Source organism: Schistocerca nitens, chromosome 1, assembly GCF_023898315.1.
Source record: "Schistocerca nitens isolate TAMUIC-IGC-003100 chromosome 1, iqSchNite1.1, whole genome shotgun sequence".
Lineage (NCBI taxonomy): Eukaryota > Metazoa > Arthropoda > Insecta > Orthoptera > Acrididae > Schistocerca > Schistocerca nitens.
This window is the reverse complement of record NC_064614.1, coordinates 231,699,334-231,712,045: the sequence shown is the minus strand read 5'-3', so window position 1 is coordinate 231,712,045 and position 12,712 is coordinate 231,699,334.

The following is a 12,712-nucleotide window of genomic DNA, read 5'->3' as shown; positions in this document are numbered from 1 at the left end:
AAATCTCAAACAAAAATTCAGAACAACTAAAAAAAATCCTGTTGGTTATCAACAATAATAAACAACAAAATATTCTACTCAGAATCTCAGAATTTCACGAGATGGAGAAACAGAATAAATTAAAAGAAGAAGCACTTCCACATTACGTTTCGCTCGCATACAAAGGTTCACATCCGATAATGTTAGTGGATTTATTGCATTACTTCTACGTTTTCTGTTCTCTGTTGTAGACTGGCGTAACTAAAGCTGAATAAAATGTGTTTTGAAAGCTACATCACTTTGGTTGGCTGGAAACTGTAATCCAGAGCTAGCATTCGTCTGGTTGAACGTGGGAAATATCCAAAAACAAGCGTCAAATATTCCGGTAAAACCGATTTTCAACAGCGTAGGCCTGAACTAAGGCAATGCTCGTCTCTTCAGTTTGTCGCATGACGGTGCAGTCAGGCTAACTGGACTGGAAAGTTTGTTGCTCTGTAAGTGCTCTGTCTTGCTCCCCACAGAGTCTGAGAAGGTTCAAACCCTTGGAGAGGACATCTTTACGACCTTGAAGTTTCACATTTTTGTCCTCCTTTCTTCTACCGCAGAAAAAAGTATCGTATTCCTTAGATTGACATATTTAGTTCCCAAGATTAAGTATTAATGCACTCACCTGCAGTACATCATGACCCTATTCATCAGAGGGCTCGACCGTAGCTCAACCGTGTGAAGCTCAATGTGAATTCATCAGGCCATCACGGCTCTTGTTCGTTCACAGACAAATGGTAAGCTACTGTTGTGATTCCACGGTGCAGCAAAAGGCGGGGGCGTCCTTGTGGGAATTTTGGGTGGATGACGTTCACCGCTGCCATGATTATGTTGTTCTGGGAACTGGACTCGGAATCCTGGCGCTAGTGAATTTGCAGTTCGCCAAGGGCAGTGTGATGAAGTGACATTTATTTTATTTATTTCATTAACAGTACAGGGAACCCACCGCCTTCAAATGTAAGGTGGGTCGGACACTTCTAAATCTAACAGCTAAAGTTTCTTATTTTTACAATCTTATTGGTATACAGTTGTTAATGTTTTTTTAAGTAATATAAAGAACATAACATATAAAAATTTCTCTAAAGTTACAGGGATTTGAATGCCTGACAGTTGTTAAAGTGGTTCTATGTAATTTGTTTCCGCGTAGTTGACGATAATATAATTTATATAATGAAAATGTCAAAGAAAAAATGTAGTGCAGTAAGTGTAGTGGAAATATGTTGCAATATGTAGAGGGAAGTAACAGACTGTAAGTCGCTTTTTGGCTGATAATAGCCTATTTTTATCTACGAGTATTTCAGGTAAGAAGGTCTCTTTAGAACCTCGAGTTATTCTCATCTGAAATAAAAAAGTTTGGAAGGTAGGAGACGAGATACTGGCAGAAGTAAAGCTGTGAGTACCGGGCGTGAGTCGTGCTTCGGTAGCTCAGTTGGTAGAGCACTTGCCCGCGAAAGGCAAAGGTCCCGAGTTCGAGTCTCGGTCGGGCACACAGTTTTAATCTGCCAGGAAGTTTCATATCAGCGCACACTCCGCTGCACAGTGAAAATCTCATTCTGGAAACATCCCCCAGGCTGTGGCTAAGCCATGTCTCCGCTATATCCTTTGTTTCAGGAGTGCTAGTTCTGCAAGTTTCGCAGGAGAGCTTCTGTAAAGTTTGGAAGGTAGGAGACGAGATACTGGCAGAAGTAAAGCTGTGAGTACCGGGCGTGAGTCGTGCTTCGCTAGCTCAGTTGGTTGCCGGCACGGTAGCTCAGCGTGTTCGGTCAGAGGGTTACGTGCTCTCTGTAATAAAAAAAACTGAGTTACTCGATTGACAACGTACTTCAATGGATGTTTTACGACGTCCGCCCTGAGCGGATGCAACGATCAAAAGCGAACAAAATGAGATTAAAAAAAAAAAAAAGTTGGTAGAGCACTTGCCCGCGAAAGGCAAAGGTCCCGAGTTCGAGTCTCGGTCGGGCACACAGTTTTAATCTGCCAGGAAGATTCATATCAGCGCACACTCCGCTGCAGAGTGAAAATCTCATTCTGGTTTCTCATCTGAAATAGTTTGTATTTATGTATGTTGACTGTGTTTGCGTGTTTTGATATATACTTGGAGTGTTGCACGTCAGCACACTACATGATATTCAGTAGTTGTTCCTTTGTCTTATTGTTGGTAGTTGTAGTATATTCATTATCATACCTTAGATACATACACCTGGTATTTTACAGATTACATACTTATTGAGCATTTGATACGTGAGAAGTGGAATGTAAATCATTGCTATTTGAATGCAGTATTCCTTAAACAACATGTGACATTACAATTTTTTTTTTTTTTTGGAAGTGACAGAGAAATGACTGAGGACACTGATTCAGCACGGTTCTCTTACGATTCACATCCATCTTGCCTGAAGAACAGCGCCGAAATCGCCGCCGCATCTAGGAATCTTGCATAATACTCCGTGGACAGTGTGACAACCAAAAAAATCCAAGATACTTAGTGACCGCTGAAAGTGTTTCCCTTCGGGCTCAACATTTTTAATCTGCAGTTCAGCAGTGTCGCAGATAATCAATGCTAGAAATGCGTGAGAGTTCTGTAGCGAATGAAATGGCGGCGCCCATTTTCCACCAGGGGAGTAGTGCCCCCTCCTGTCCCCCCCCCCCCCCCCACCTCTTGCAGAAGCCTGTACATCTGAGGAATGTGTCATATGATGGTGTTTTGTCGCCGTCAGGAAAACGGGCTCACAAACTGATGCGTAACATACGAGGGTTTTCCAGAAAGTAAGTTCCGAACGGTAGCGAAATGGAAACTACAGTGAAAACCAGAAAAGTTTTATTTGTAACAGTTAGGCACACCTTCCACCTACTTCTCTACAAGTCGCCGCTCCAACTTCGAGTTCTGTCGTAGTATCAACTTTCCAATATCCTCGTCATAGAAAGCAGCCGCCTGTGCTTTCGGCTAGTTACCTGCTGTAGTGTTGGCAGAAGAGCCAACACCGTGTTGCTAGAGGAGGCCGAAATACACGCGTTAAGCTCACGCAGATTGGCGTGAGGTCTGGAACAAGGTAAAGTAATTATCCTATAAAGAAAAGAACGTAGTTCTTGGAATACTTAACTTTAATCCACAATTGGAGAACATCGCTCTTGTTTAGACATTATTACACTGAATATAAACTGGTAATGGCGCCTTGCTAGGTCGTAGCAAATGACGTAGCTGAAGGCTATGCTAACTATCGTCTCGGCAAAATGAGAGCGTATTGGTCAGTGTAGCTTCGCTAGCAAAGTCGGCTGTACAACTGGGGCGAGTGCTAGTAAGTCTCTCTAGACCTGCCGTGTGGCGGCGCTCGGTCTGCGATCACTGACAGTGGCGACACGCGGGTCCGACGTATACTAATGGACCGCGGCCGATTTAAAGGCTACCACCTAGCAAGTGTGGTGTCTGGCGGTGACACCACACCTGCACAGGTCTGCAGCTCGTTGTCTGTGGAAAAATTTTGTCTTCAAAGCCAGCGGTTCTTGTGAGCAGAGGTGAGACTCAGTGGGAGCCAATAACGCACTGTATTGTGGGTGATCAAACACTTGTCATCGGAAACTCCGCAGGAGCGTCTTCATTGCCATTGTTGTGTGCGGCCGAGAATTGGCATTAAGAAGGAACTGCTCGACAGTTGTGTTATGTGGGCTGCATGACACATGTGAAATCTCTAACCAGGCCCTCATAGTTGACGGGAGACGTTATTCCCTACTCATCTTTACGTGCTCAATGTTCCATCAAAACTGAAAAGAGCGACGCGACACGATTGACGGGTATACTAGAGACACTGCCCAACACATCTGTGCAAAGCGTTGCCGGATTTTCCCAGTGGTTTCCATTTCGCGACAGAACAGAACTTATTTTCTGGACAGCCCTCGTATACTGCGTGCCCTGAATTAGCGATACGCTAGTCTGAGCGAAGAAAGGCGTGGCTTACTTTCGAGTGAGGTGACAGCAGACGTCAGTGTCGCTGGTCCAGGGACCCTGTGCGTTCGAGCCAGCTCCAACAAATCAGGAATTTGCGGTCCATGACTGTACCAGATGGCTGCCGTGGGGTGCTGCCAGAGAATGCCATCCTATCAGTATAGAGTAGCGATAATTTCACCATTATGGATACTACTCAATACCCGAAATCACCTTTATATTAGAGAAAAATATGCAAATTGTTTAAAACAGGAGCGCCTTTCGTTGAATTATGGTTGACTGAGCCACGACAAAGGTATACTTTCGTGGTAGAATGCCATAACTGTAATCAAGATATCATTCCACACGCCTCACAATGTATAATATATAATTATGTTCGAAAAGTTTGGCCAATATAGGGAATTGAAACATTCATCTGATATAACTGTTGAATCGGTTATTTTTGAAACCCCTAACTCACGTACTGTGAACTAGTGAGAAAACAGAAAAAAAACTTGAAATGTGCATTCTTATAGGACAACTATCCAAGGAGTTCCACCCAATAATATCCAAACAGAAGACTCTGTACACAATTTATTAAATTACCAATACTAAGCTCCTTTAAATAACAACAAATTCATATAACTTACAAAATCTTAACAAATGGTTAAAGAGTGAGCTTTAAAAAACAATAACGGCAGCTTGCCACCATAAAATCAGGAACCTTTTACAATAGTGCTTTTAGAGTTTATCCAAAAGACAAAATCCAATAATAAGTTAACTTGGCATTACAATTTAAAATGATTTATATAACAAACTTTCAGATAATGGCACTTGGCACCATAAAATGAAAGAAGCGCAACACAACCAATAAATATAAAAACAAAATAATTTGATACAACCAAAGGGCGCGGGCAACTCCCAACGTAATCACAGAAGAGCGAGCTCTCAACACTTCGGAGCCTTCCCACTAGAAAAGGTCCCCGAAATAAACCGCTGAGAGCTCCCTGACATGCCTCCCACAACCGCCCATCACTTACGCACCTTGGTTATGTTCTGTAACACACGACAGATAATAGCAACACAAGATAAAATTCAAAATAAAGTATAACATCCCGACAGCACATGATAATCACAGCGCCGTTAACTCGGGCGCTCTTAAGTATCGGAAGCCAACACACAAATCTCAAACAATTCTCGCTTCCTAAAACGAAACAATGAAAGCCAAGCGCACATGAATAGTCAAACCACAGTCTTATAACCGCCTTAACGATACCAAACGCGACTATTCCACCAAGTCAATAATAACACAATAAAAAATACAGAACATACCACTAAATGCTTTTACACAACCAAATTGACTAGATCGTGTTGTTCAGTTCCCAGAAGACCACATATACCAAGCAGCAGTAATTCACTATGTATATACTGTGCAAAACTGCCCTTCTTAGGCAGACTTTACCTGACACATCGACTGGCAAATGTACCATACATGAACGCAACTGATGAGTTTAAAACTCTGTAACTTGTTAGATTTTAAAACTAAATCAACAACATTTTATTATGGTCTTAAGGAAAAAATTCATACTCGTAGGATTTATCGTCGTCTGTATCTGCTTTATTTGAGTATAGAAAATTTAGAGTAGCAATAAATTGCGGCCAATTTTTACAAGAAGAATACTTTAATACCCCCCCCCCCCCCCAAGAACCATGGACCTTGCCGTTGGTGGGGAGGCTTGCGTGCCTCAGCGATACAGATAGCCGTACCGTAGGTGCAAACACAACGGAGGGATATCTGTTGAGAGGCCAGACACACGTGTGGTTCCTGAAGAGGGGCAGCAGCCTTTTCAGTAGTTGCAGGGGCAACAGTCTGGATGATTGACTGATCTGGCCTTGTAACATTAACCAAAACGGCCTTGCTGTGCTGGTACTGCGAACGGCTGAAAGCAAGGGGAAACTACAGCCGTAATTTTTCCCGAGGGCATGCAGCTTTACTGTATGGTTAAATGATGATGGCGTCCTCTTGGGTAAAATATTCCGGAGGTAAAATAGTCCCCCATTCGGATCTCCGGGCGGGGACTACTCAAGAGGACGTCGTTATCAGGAGAAAGAAAACTGGCGTTCTACGGATCGGAGCGTGGAATGTCAGATCCCTTAATCGAGTAGGTAGGTTAGAAAATTTAAAAAGGGAAATGGATAGGTTAAAGTTAGATATAGTGGGAATTAGTGAAGTTCGGTGGCAGGAGGAACAAGACTGTTGATCAGGCGAATACAGGGTAATGCAGGAGTTAGTTTCATAATGAATAAGAAAATAGGAGTGCGGGTAAGCTACTAGAAACAGCACAGTGAACGCATTACTGTGGCCAAGATAGACACGAAGCCCACGCCTACTACAGTAGTACAAGTTTATATGCCAACTAGCTCTGCAGATGACGAAGAAATTGATGAATTGTATGATGAGATTAAAGAAATTATTCAGGTAGTGAAGGGAGACGAAAATTTAATAGTCATGGGGGACTGGAATTCGGTAGTAGGAAAAGGGAGAGAAGGAAACGTAGTAGGTGAATATGGATTGGGGCTAAGAAATGAAAGAGGCAGCCGCCTGGTAGAATTTTGCACAGAGCACAACTTAATCATAGCTAACACTTGGTTCAAGAATCATAAAAGAAGGTTGTATACATGGAAGAAGCCTGGAGATACTGACAGGTTTCAGATAGATTATATAATGGTAAGACAGAGATTTAGGAACAAGGTTTTAAATTGTAAGACATTTCCAGGGGCAGATGTGGACTCTGACCACAATCTACTGGTTATGAACTGTAGATTAAAACTGAAGAAACTGCAAAAAGGTGGGAATTTAAGGAGATGGGACCTGGATAAACTGAAAGAACCAGAGGTTGTACAGAGTTTCAGGGAGAGCATAAAGGAACAATTGACAGGAATGGGGGAAAGAAATATAGTAGAAGAAGAATGGGTAGCTTTGAGAGATGAAGTAGTGAAGGCAGCAGAGGATCAAGTAGGTAAAAAGACGAGGGCTAGTAGAAATCCTTGGGTAACAGAAGAAATATTGAATTTAATAGATGAAAGGGGAAAATATAAAAACGCAGTAAATGAAGCAGGCAAAAAGGAATACAAATGTCTCAAAAATGAGATCGACAGGAAGTGCAAAATGGCTAAGCAGGGATGGCTAGAGGACAAATGTAAGGATGTAGAGGCTTATCTCACTAGGGGTAAGATAGATACTGCCTACAGGAAAATTAAAGAGACTTTTGGAGAAAAGTGAACCACTTGTATCAATATCAAGAGCTCAGATGGAAACCCAGTTCTAAGCAAAGAAGGGAAAGCAGAAAGGCGGAACGAGTATATAGAAGGTCTATACAAGGGCATGTACTTGAGGACAACATTATGGAAATGGAAGAGGATGTAGATGAAGATGAAATGGGAGATACGATACTGCGTGAAGAGTTTGACAGAGCACTGAAAGACCTAAGTCGAAACAAGGCTCCTGGAATAGACAACATTCCATTAGAACTACCGACGGCATTGGGAGAGCCAGTCCTGACAAAACTCTACCATCTGGTGAGCAAGATGTATGAGACAGGCGCAATACCGTCAGACTTCAAGAAGAATATAATAATTCCAATTCCAAAGAAAGCAAGTGCTGACAGATGTGAAAATTACCGAACAATCAGTTTAATAAATCACGGATGCAAAATACTAACGTGAATTCTTTACAGACCAATGGAAAAACTGCTAGAAGCCGACCTCGTGGAAGATCAGTTTGGATTCCGTACAATGTTGGAAAACGTGAGGCAATACTGACCCTACGACTTATCTTAGAAGAAAGATTAAGGAAAGGCAAACCTACGTTTCTAGCATTTGTAGACTTAGAGAAAGCTTTTGACAATGTTGACTGGAATACTCTCTTTCAAATTCTGAAGATGACAGGGGTAAAATACAGGGAGCGAAAGGCTATTTACAATTTGTACAGAAAACAGATGGCAGTTATAAGAGTCGAGGGACATGAAAGGGGAGCAGTGGTTGGGAAGGGAGTGAGACAGGGTTGTAGTCTCTCCCCGATGTTATTCAATCTGTGTATTTAGCAAGCAGTGAAGGAAACAAAAGAAAAATTCGGAGTAGGTGTTAAAATCCAAGGAGAAGAAATAAAAACTTAAAGGTTCGCCGATGACATTGTAATTGTGTCAGAGACAGAAAAAGACTTGGAAGAGCAGTTGAACGGAATGGATAGTGTCTCCAAAGGAGGATATAAGATGAACATCAACAAAAGCAAAACGAGGATAATGGAATGCAGTCGAATTAAATCGGGTAATGCTGAGGGAATTAGATTAGGAAATGAGACCCTTAAAGTAGTAAAGGAGTTTTGCTATTTGGGGAGCAAAATAACTGGTGATGGTCGAAGCAGGGAGGATATAAAATGTAGATTGGCAATGGCAAGGAAAGCGTTTCTGAAGAAGAGAAATTTGTTAACGTCGAGTATAGATTTAAGTGTTTAAGGAAGGCATTTCTGAAAGTATTTGTATGGAGTGTAGCCATGTATGGAAGTGAAACATGGACGATAACTAGTTTGGACAAGAAGCGAATAGAAGCTTTCGAAATGTGGTGCTACAGAAGGATGCTGATGATTAGATGGGTAGATCATATAACTAATGAGGAGGTATTGAACAGGATTGGGGAGAAGAGAAGTTTGTGGCACAACTTGACTAGAAGAAGGGATCGGTTGGTAGGACATGTTCCGAGGCATCAAGGGATCACCAATTTAGTATTGGAGGGCAGCGTGGAGGGTAAAAATCGTAGAGGGACACCAAGGGATGAATACACTAAACAGATTCAGAAGGATGTAGGTTGCAGTAGGTACTGGCCGATGAAGAAGCTTGCACAGGATAGAGTAGCATGGAGAACTCCATCAAACCAGCCTCAGGACTGAAGACGACAACAACAACAACAACAGCATACTTTAATACATAAAGACACCAGTAATTGAATCTCAATGTAGACAAGTGTAATGTGCTGCGAATACATAGAAAGATAGTTCCCTTATCATTTAGCTACAAAATAGCAGGTCAGCAACTGGAAGCAATTAATTGCATAAATTATCTGGGAGTACGCATTAGGAGTGATTTAAAATGGAATGATCATATGAAGTTGATCGTCGGTAAAGCAGATGCCAGACTGAGATTCATTGGAAGAATCCTAAGGAAATGCAATCCGAAAACAAAGGAAGGAGGTTACAGTACGCTTGTTCGCCCACTGCTTGAATACTGCTCAGCAGTGTGGGATCCGTACCAGATAGGGTTGATAGAAGGGATAGAGAAGATTCAACGGAGAGCAGCGCGCTTCGTTACAGGATCATTCAGTAATCGCGAAAGCGTTACGGAGATGATAGATAAACTCCAGTGGAAGACTCTGCAGGAGAGACGCTCAGTAGCTCGGTACGGGCTTTTGTTGAAGTTTCGAGAACATACCTTCACCGAAGAGTCAAGCAATATATTGCTCCCTCCTACGTATATATCGCGAAGAGACCATGAGGATAAAATCAGAGAGATTAGAGCCCACACAGAAGCATACCGACAATCCCTCTTTCCACGAACAATACGAGACTGGAAAAGAAGGGAGAACCGATAGAGGTACTCAGGGTACCCTCCGCCACACACCGTCAGGTGGCTTGCGGAGTATGGATGTAGATGTAGATGTAGATGTAACATGCTTTTTAAATGAGAACAGAAATAAAAATTCTCCACTTCTTTTTAGCAATGCTCCCGTTATATATAGTACACCAAAAATTTTTAACTTCCTCCTCATTACGCATGTATCCCTCTAGCCTTCTAAAGTCCTCCATTTTCTTTATGTCAGTTGGAAGATTGCTGGAATATACCCTTTTTTCTGGCATTGTAATTGTGTTACGATCACAGTTTAGAAGTCTGAGTGTGTGTTGTATAAGGCCATTAAGCCATTGGATAACCTTAGGTACACCAAAATGATGTCTCTCATAAGCGAAATGGTTATATTGTGGTATTTGAAATGATACTTTTTCACTCCAAGGCACAGCTCTACTGTGAGATTCAACGGATAGGGCAATTTTATAAAGGGAGGCCACTAGGTTCTATAACAAACAATATTACTGACTTCTACAACGTTGACTACTAATCTGTTATTCTTGGATGCATTAGTAACCAGTGACACATTCCCCACAGTGTATATACCCTACCACATTTCGTGTATCGGCAACTAGTCTGATAAATAACATTTCTTGTTACACCAGGTCGCTGGTTGTATGCGGATACACCATCATCCAGGCCACTGGATCCTCGAAACATGCGCTGTGTCTTGGATGCAGGCTAGTGGAGACAGTGTTAAGCTATTGAGACATTCATCTTGACTTTCATGGACCTGTGGTAATAAGCTAAGGCATCATGACAGCTGTGGACTACGTGAACATTAATCTGGGCCATCTGCGTTCCTTTATGCTTGCTGTCTTTGACGACGACGATGGCATTTTCCGGCAAAATAACTGTCTGCGTCCCTTGGTCAGAATCGTGATACGCCGAATTGAGTAGCGTGATAGTTAATTCACTTTAGTGTCGTGACTACCCAATTCGCCTTATCTGAATACGATTCGCCACATCTGGGACACAATCGGGAGCCAGCTCCGCGCCCGCAAGCCACCAGCTCTTAACTTACTGATTTACAAGAACTGTATGAACTATGCTTAGACGTCTGGTGCCACATACCTCCGGAAAACTACCGAGGACTTGTTGAGTGCTTTCCAAGCAGAACTGCTGCTGTACTGCGTTTCAAAGGGGAAACCAAAACGCTATTTATCGGGTGGCTATAATATTTTGACTTGTCTGTGTATTTTGGCGACTCGTTACTAGAAAATATTACATGGCCTGCTAGATCATTGTTCAAAATGTCAGTTTAATTGTGGACCTGAACTGGAAAACGTAATTCGGCTTCGCACTGGAGGGTAGGACCCAAGTCACCCACAGTTGAAAAAAATAGGACTCATGCGTCCCGGACGCTTGCGGGTCAAGCGTCCCACAGTCAGGGTAGGAACTCAGTCTTCCCGTTCAAAGCAGGTGATAACATATAGTCGAAACAATAAAATATTTTTCTGTTGTAAGTAAAAAGAAAAAATGACTTTGATTATCCTGCTATTGCTAAAATATAAATTAGTCGTTTTTGTGCCCATTCGTTTAGCGTTAGCCACGGTGCTCTACGAAGAGGCGAACTGTCTCAGATTTTACTTTATAGGAAACTAATTTCACATATAACATTCTCATAATTTTTTCATCTTTGTAGTTTGCCACCTGTTGCTTTATGGATTGTAGGTCAGGACAAGACCTTCCCTTCTTTTTGGTTTTTGCGGAACTGATTGCAGTTTTGGTGTCTAGCTGGATTTGCTTCCGTACCTCAAGGAATCTTTAACTATATGTCTGGGCTACAGAAATAGAATTGGCTAGTTTTGCCAACATGGATAGAGGAATGAGTACGTTTTTGTCTATAGAAGTATCTAGTAAGTAGCCGTAGCACGTTTGTAGTTTTTCACACACACACACACACACCCACACACACACAGGCGTCGCTGATATTAAGTCCTCAAAAAACAGTCAACAACCATATCAGCATCCAGCACTGGCAAACCAACTGTGTAAGACAGTAATTCTCCGATTTCATTTCTGGAAAAGTGGAAAAGGAGTAATGTGCAAGTCTCAACGTCCGTATATTTCGCCACCAGCTCTGTGTTGGAGGAAGTTTACAATCTTGTATTCTTACATTAGTCCACACTTCACTTCCTGCTTTCATTATGATTTCTTCAAAGTCTGAAAACATTGTTGACAAAGTTAATCTCTGGTGTAGATTATCACGTTTATCAACAATTGTCGAAAAGATATGCTGATAAGGTAAAGCTTTCCTATTGTTCAACAAAAAAAAAAAAAAAGGAATATAATATCCCTTATGAAGCACGTGGCTCGTAAGTAGGTACAAAATCTTTATGCAATAGTTCAAAGTTTCATCAACATGTATTTTGTCAGACTGTCTATGTATTTTTGAGCTTTCCAGCTTAACAGGATGTTACAGTGTTCTTGTCGGCATCATTAAGTAATAACAAATCCGTCACATGTGTACTTTTCACAAAACATGAACCTCCTGAATACTTGTAGATAATTTCGGCAGAATCTTTGGCCTAGCTTTGTCAATGGATATACGAAAGCTGTCAATATCTCTAATGGCCATCTCTTCCGTGTGTTCTCTTTTCAGTTTTATGGTCTCTCATATGTATCTTATGTACCTTTCCTCCTCAGATCACGAACTATTTTTTGTCTCCAAATTTCATCACCAGATATTTCTGATTGGTTGTGGTCGTCTTCACTCTCGAGCCCATCGGTGTCGTCGGTGGAGGCTACACCAAATTTCAAAAAATTTTGAAAGCGAAAGCGTAAGGCATCTAAGCTAGCATATACTTTCTCGCTCTACTCTCAGTAACTGTAACCACGTTGGAGAACATGTTCACTATGAAGAGATCTGCTATACCCAGAAACCTCAGTCCACAAATTGCCACCCGGAGGAGGTACGGATGGCTCGGGGCTGCTACCTGCTGGTACTTAGACGTATTCGGGAGGCATGGATCCTGTTACCTACCAGGCCAACTTGCTTACGGGAGGCTTGGGTCCTGCGCCTCAATTCTTATTCTCCCGAAAATTTCCATACGTCTCCCAAGCGAAACAAATGCAGTCAAGAAAACGTAAA